At 27.0% G+C, this 5,980-nt stretch overlaps 1 non-coding gene across 1 annotated transcript; it reads left to right on the plus strand.

The window, feature by feature from the left end:
- Positions 1-4,095: 4,095 nt before the first annotated feature.
- Positions 4,096-4,169, plus strand: TRNAN-GUU (transfer RNA asparagine (anticodon GUU)). The gene has a single exon. It is a non-coding gene; the product is annotated as a tRNA-Asn (tRNA).
- Positions 4,170-5,980: the final 1,811 nt, after the last annotated feature.

The raw sequence follows: 5,980 nt of genomic DNA on the forward strand, positions 1-5,980 counted from the left end.
ATATATTTTATATTTATTTAAGCGCTTCACGTCATAAAATATAGGTCTCAACAATTTTTAAATCTACTCAATTCTATAAATAGTTAATCTATACTCAATTATTATTTCTATTTTTTAAAATTATCCTTAATTTTATATTTGACAATTTAATTTTTAAATGTTAATAATTTATTTTTTTCCTTTTATTAAAATTTTAAAAATTAACAAATCAATAATTAAAGGCCTTCGAAGGAAATCAATTGCAACAGCTATCAAACTAAAGAAAAATAATACATTTCCTAACTTTTAATTTCTGTGTTTTCTGTTTCCTTTAATTTTCTTTCTTTTTCCCTAATCCAATTAAGGATTTGTTAGTGTGGTTCAAACCAATAATTATTTTTTCAAAATTCCAGTGTTGTATAATTTAATTTAATAGTCGAATATTTCACTTTGGAAAAATACACATAATATATAATATAATATAATTTATGCAACATATTATAAAATTAATAAATGATTAAAATCCACCTTAAATATTAGAATTTAAGTCTACTTTATATTTTAAACATGATTAATTTTTTTACACAAATCTAATATTTTAAATTCAACTCGGAATTATATCTTATAATTGAGATTTCAGAATTAAGTTATAAAGGTACAATCATGAGTTAAGAAAAATAATATCACTTTTAATCTTTTCTAATTTTCAAGCTTTTTTAAAATAAAGCTTTTGCCTTTAATGTCCCGAAATTTTGATATTTTCAATATCCAATCTTCACTTGAGTTTGGTTACAAATTCTGGAGGAAAAATGTGGTTCCCTTGTGTGCCCTTTAAAAACAAAACGAGCCCCTCAATTTTGGGGCCTTGTGAGATCAATGTTTGGGCCCATAAAAAAGTTAATTTCGAAACTAAAATAATCCATCATATAAATGGAGAATTCGGATATTAAAATTATTATCCGCTGTCAATTTAGAATAGATGCAAATAGATTCCCTCGAATATTTAACATATGAATTTATTAGTTATACATAAAATTAAGTTTTTTACCGGGTAATTTATCAAAAAAAAGCCCTTTTTTTTAAAAATTTACCGAAATGGGCCGATTTTTTTATTATTTACCGGAATGGTCCATTTTTCGGGAAATCGCGTCCACATCAGCGCGATGTCAGGGTACGTGTCAGGACATCGTGACGTGGACGCGATTTTCCGGAAAATGGACCATTCCAATAAATAATCAAAAAATCGGCCCATTTCGGTAAATTTTGAAAAAAATGGCTCTTTTTTTTGGTAAATTAGCCTTTTTCACCATCCATACTTCCTTTAAATATTAATTATAATTCACACAAACTAATAAGTGAAATATATAATAAAAAATATTCCCTAAATTAAATGTAATAATTAATAATAAAATTAAATATAATAATTTTATTAGAAAAAGATATCTTCCTTGACATATCATTTTTCTTAAAATCTCATTTAGGTTCTCTTGAACTATATTCTTTTGTATTTGTAAACCTAACCGAACAATAAGAAGAGATCATCGAAATCCCTAAATTTAAATTTTTTAATTAATATTTTTTAATAATGTTGAATATAATTATATTTAGTACATATTATATTTTAAAAAAAGTATACATATGCACTTAACTACATATAATATATAAGTAAATTACAAATGTATAATAATTAAACAATTATAATATTATAATATGCATTCTTTTATTAATGATATGCAACCTAAACCTTAAATGTATAACCACTTTTATGGTAGATTATAAAATATACAATTAATATTATATAATTAAGGTAGGTTATTAACTATATGTATCTTATATATAATCCCGATAATTATATTAATGATATGTAAGCTTAAACCCTAAATGTATAACTAGCTTTATGGCAGATTATAATATATACACGGACCATTGTATAATTAAAATAGATTATTCATAATATGTAAACAATTATGATATTCTAATGCACATTATTATATTAATGGTACGTATTTTTTTTGTAGATTAATGGCACGTAACCTTAAACCGTACCTATCTATCTAAATTTATAATAGATTATAATATATACAATTAGCATGGGTTAAGTAATTAAACTATTTCGAATTGTTATGGAACTTCTAATATTTTTGGAATTATTATTTTTAAAGTATTTGATATATTTAAATTGTTTTAATATTATTATGTTTAATTTGTTTGAATTGTTATTTAACTATTTTTGTTAATTTGCATTTATTTATTGTTAGTTATGAATAAGTTTTTATTTAAAATTAATCTTTTTTGTTTGATTTTATATTATTTTGTGGATTCAAATATTCTACGTATTGATTGAAAATGTTAAATTTGGAATTTTTTTGCAGATTGTTATGGAACTTTCAATTTGTTCAAAATTCTTATGTTTAAGTTATTAAGTATATTTAAATTATTGTGAAATTATTATGCTTAATCTGTTTGGATTGTTATTTAATTATTTTTTAAATTGCATTTATTTATTATTAATTATAAATAAATTTTATTTAAAATTAATTTTATTGTTTGATTTTAGATTATTTTGCGGGTCCGAATTCGGATTTTTGCAGATTTGGATATCCGACATTTGATTGAAAATGTAAAATTTGAATTTTTTGTTGATTTAGATATTCGACGAATAATGGTATTTAATGCGGAATCAAATTTGGATAGTAATACTTGGATAATTTGCGGATTCAAATTTTTCGGCAGATTTACAGAATTGTATTAGGATAATCCAAAAATTGCATATATCTGACCCGCTACCATTCCTACTTCGAGCGTAGAAAGTTTTTAGGAATGAATCGCAAAATTATACATGACCTTAAGTTTAATGTGCAATTTTATACATGAATGTTGATTTTGTGTAATTTCATACATGAAATTTTGATTTGATTCAAATCTCACAAATTATTAACACAATTGTTGCTATAGCATCATTTTATATTTATATATTGCATACATAAATAATTATATTTATCCAATATATAAATAAATTGATGTATTTATTTAAATGTGAATGATTGAACCAAAATAAAGTTTCATGTGTATAATTGCACTAAATCAAAGTTCACGTATCAAATTGTTCATTAAATCAAAGTTAATGTATAATTTTAAGATTTATCCAAAAAAAAATTATTTCACTAAAATATATCCCACTCAAAAAATATTAGATTAAAATTTTTAAACAATATTTATAATAATTACATTAACAAATAAATTTAGATTTAACAATGCAATTGTTATAATAAAGGATGGATTGAGAAATCATTACCAGCATATAAAAAATAACTAGACACAATAAAAAGTGACATCAACATAACATGAATGCATGAAAATATTTAAAAAAAATACAAAAAATTTTATAATATTTTAAGCACATAAAAATAACATGAAAGATATTTATATAAACTTTTTCACAATATATTTTTATGCTTCACTAAAAAAAAGAATTCACTCAAAATAATAAAGAAGAAAAAAATTCTTATTATACAAATTTTGCTAAGTAAATTCCCTACACCTTGAAAGGAAGTAAGATTGCATCAAATCAAAGTACTTCACCTCATAAGATAATTGTTACCTGTTACTCACATACTCAGTAATCGCATCATATCAGGTTACATTGCCAAACTAACATGAAGGCTTACATTATTTTAATTTGAATGATAGCCAACTAATCAAGAGATGACAGATAATTTATAAGTGTGCCCCTTAAATATCCCTATAAAGCCAATAGAAAGGACATGATTTCGAATTGCCAACTTTCTCTAACCTCAAAGCTCAAGTCGTCCTCTCTTGTTCCTTTTCCTCTCCCTTCCAAACAACTTCCTTCTACTACTCTCAATTTTTTTAGGTGACAACTCTTTCAACTTTCTCCAACTTTCTATCATCAATAATATTATCCATGATAAATTTTTAAGTAAAGCTAACAATATTAGTTACAGCAAAAAAAAAATTTCAATGAATACAAACAATTTTTTTTTCAAATTTATATCAGTTTTTTAACTTAATGACGTTCCATGGTTGGCAAATAACTAAAACCTTAAAAAAATAAGTTATGTCTTTAAATTTAGTCAGGAATACCATTTGACATGTGCTGGAATAGCTCAGTTGGTTAGAGCGTGTGGCTGTTAACCACAAGGTCGGAGGTTCAAGCCCTCCTTCTAGCGTATTTTTCATTTTAAGTCGTCTATGAGTAGTGGGTGGGTTCAATTGGCTGCTCTCGATTCTATATCTTAATTGGAATTAATGGGTTCTTGAATCGTGTCATAATTAAAAAAAAAAAATTGTTTTCAAGCTGGAATTAATTTTTTTTGGGGGTCTTTTGGAAGTGATTTTTTTTTTCAAATTTAGCTCATTAATAATAATAATAATAATAATAAAGGTAAGACTACACCTAACCACTAGAGGTGTTCATGGGCCGGGTGGCTGGCCCGACGGCCCGCCCGAAATATGGGAGGGTTCGGGTAAAAATATAGGCCCGAAATATGGGTTTGGGCAAAAAATGAGGGCCGTTTAGAAAATGGGCCGAGCCTCGGGAACCACTTTTTTGGCCCGGGCCCGGCCCGAATATAATAAATATTTTTTTAATTTTTTTAATTTTAAAATATTTTTAAAATAATTTTTTTATTTTTTTATTTTTAAAATAAAATTTTTGGTGTTTATTAAAAAATGGGCCGGATTGGAGCTTAGGAATTTTTTCCGAGCCAGGCCTGGATAAAATTTTAGGCCCATATTTCGGGCCGGACCGAGCTTGAGCCTAGGACGCAGGTCAAATTTTTTCTAGGCCCAACCCGACCCATAAACACCTCTACTAACCACTTCGAACCTTGATATATTGTAATTTTGCCCAACAACACTAATATTACCCATTACATATCAAGAACTACGTTATGCTACTTTATTTGATCGCCAACCAATCAGGAGAGAGCATGTGCCTTACGAGTGTCTTCTTTAGTTACCCCTTTCAGTCAATGGAGAAAACATAACTTTCAATTGCCAACTTCTTTTAACCTCAAAACTCGACAGATCTTCTCTTGTTTCTTTTTCTCTCATCTTTAAACAGCCTCTTTTTATGGCTCTTGGCCTAGTGGACCCTCAAAACTTTTTATCATCAATATGCTATTGATGAAGGTTTATATAGAGAGAAGTAATATTAATTGCAACATTTAAAAAGAAAAAACTTTATCCTAGTTTTTAATTTATTCACATTTCATAGTTGGCAAATAACTAAAACCTTTTAAAAAAAATTCAATTATGCTTTTATATTTATTATCTATATTACTATATATATAAAAGCAATGTCCTAAGGCCTTCATATCTATTTTTTGGTAAATTATACAAATAGTCACTCAATTATAAAAAATTTTCATTTTAACTACTCAAAATAAAAAGTTTACAATTTAAGCACCTACCTTACATAATTTGGTCATTTTGATAATTCCCGCCAAAGTCACAAACGGAAAGTTGATGTGGCAGTTAAAAAACTGGTATAATAACAAGTTTAGCCCTCAAATTTTACATATTTTATCGATTTAGTCATAATTTTAAAAAATTAACCCTCAAAATTTACAAATTATCTCAAATTGATCCTAATTCTAAAACATTCAAAGAAATATATAAAAATAAAAAAATAGTTGTTGACAAGAAATAATAATATATAAAAATTAAAAATATATAAAAATACAAAACATTTTTGTTATGTACTTATGATCACCAACCCGAGAACCAGATAAGGTCCCGGTCGCCCACCCACAACCCGGAAGTCAGCAATGGGAGCTCGCGATCTCAAGTCGCACATGCCATGGGGTGCTCGCAAGGGGAGCTCGTTGTCTCAGCTCACATATACCCAAGGAGTAGAGGTGATCATGGGTCGGGCCAGACCCAAACAAAATTTTAGGCCCGTTTTCTAGGCCCAGGCCCGACCCAAAATATGGGCCTAAAAATTTGTCCAATCCCGAGCCCAACCTTACCCATATTA

Source organism: Gossypium hirsutum, chromosome D10 (assembly GCF_007990345.1).
Source record: "Gossypium hirsutum isolate 1008001.06 chromosome D10, Gossypium_hirsutum_v2.1, whole genome shotgun sequence".
Taxonomy (NCBI): domain Eukaryota; kingdom Viridiplantae; phylum Streptophyta; class Magnoliopsida; order Malvales; family Malvaceae; genus Gossypium; species Gossypium hirsutum.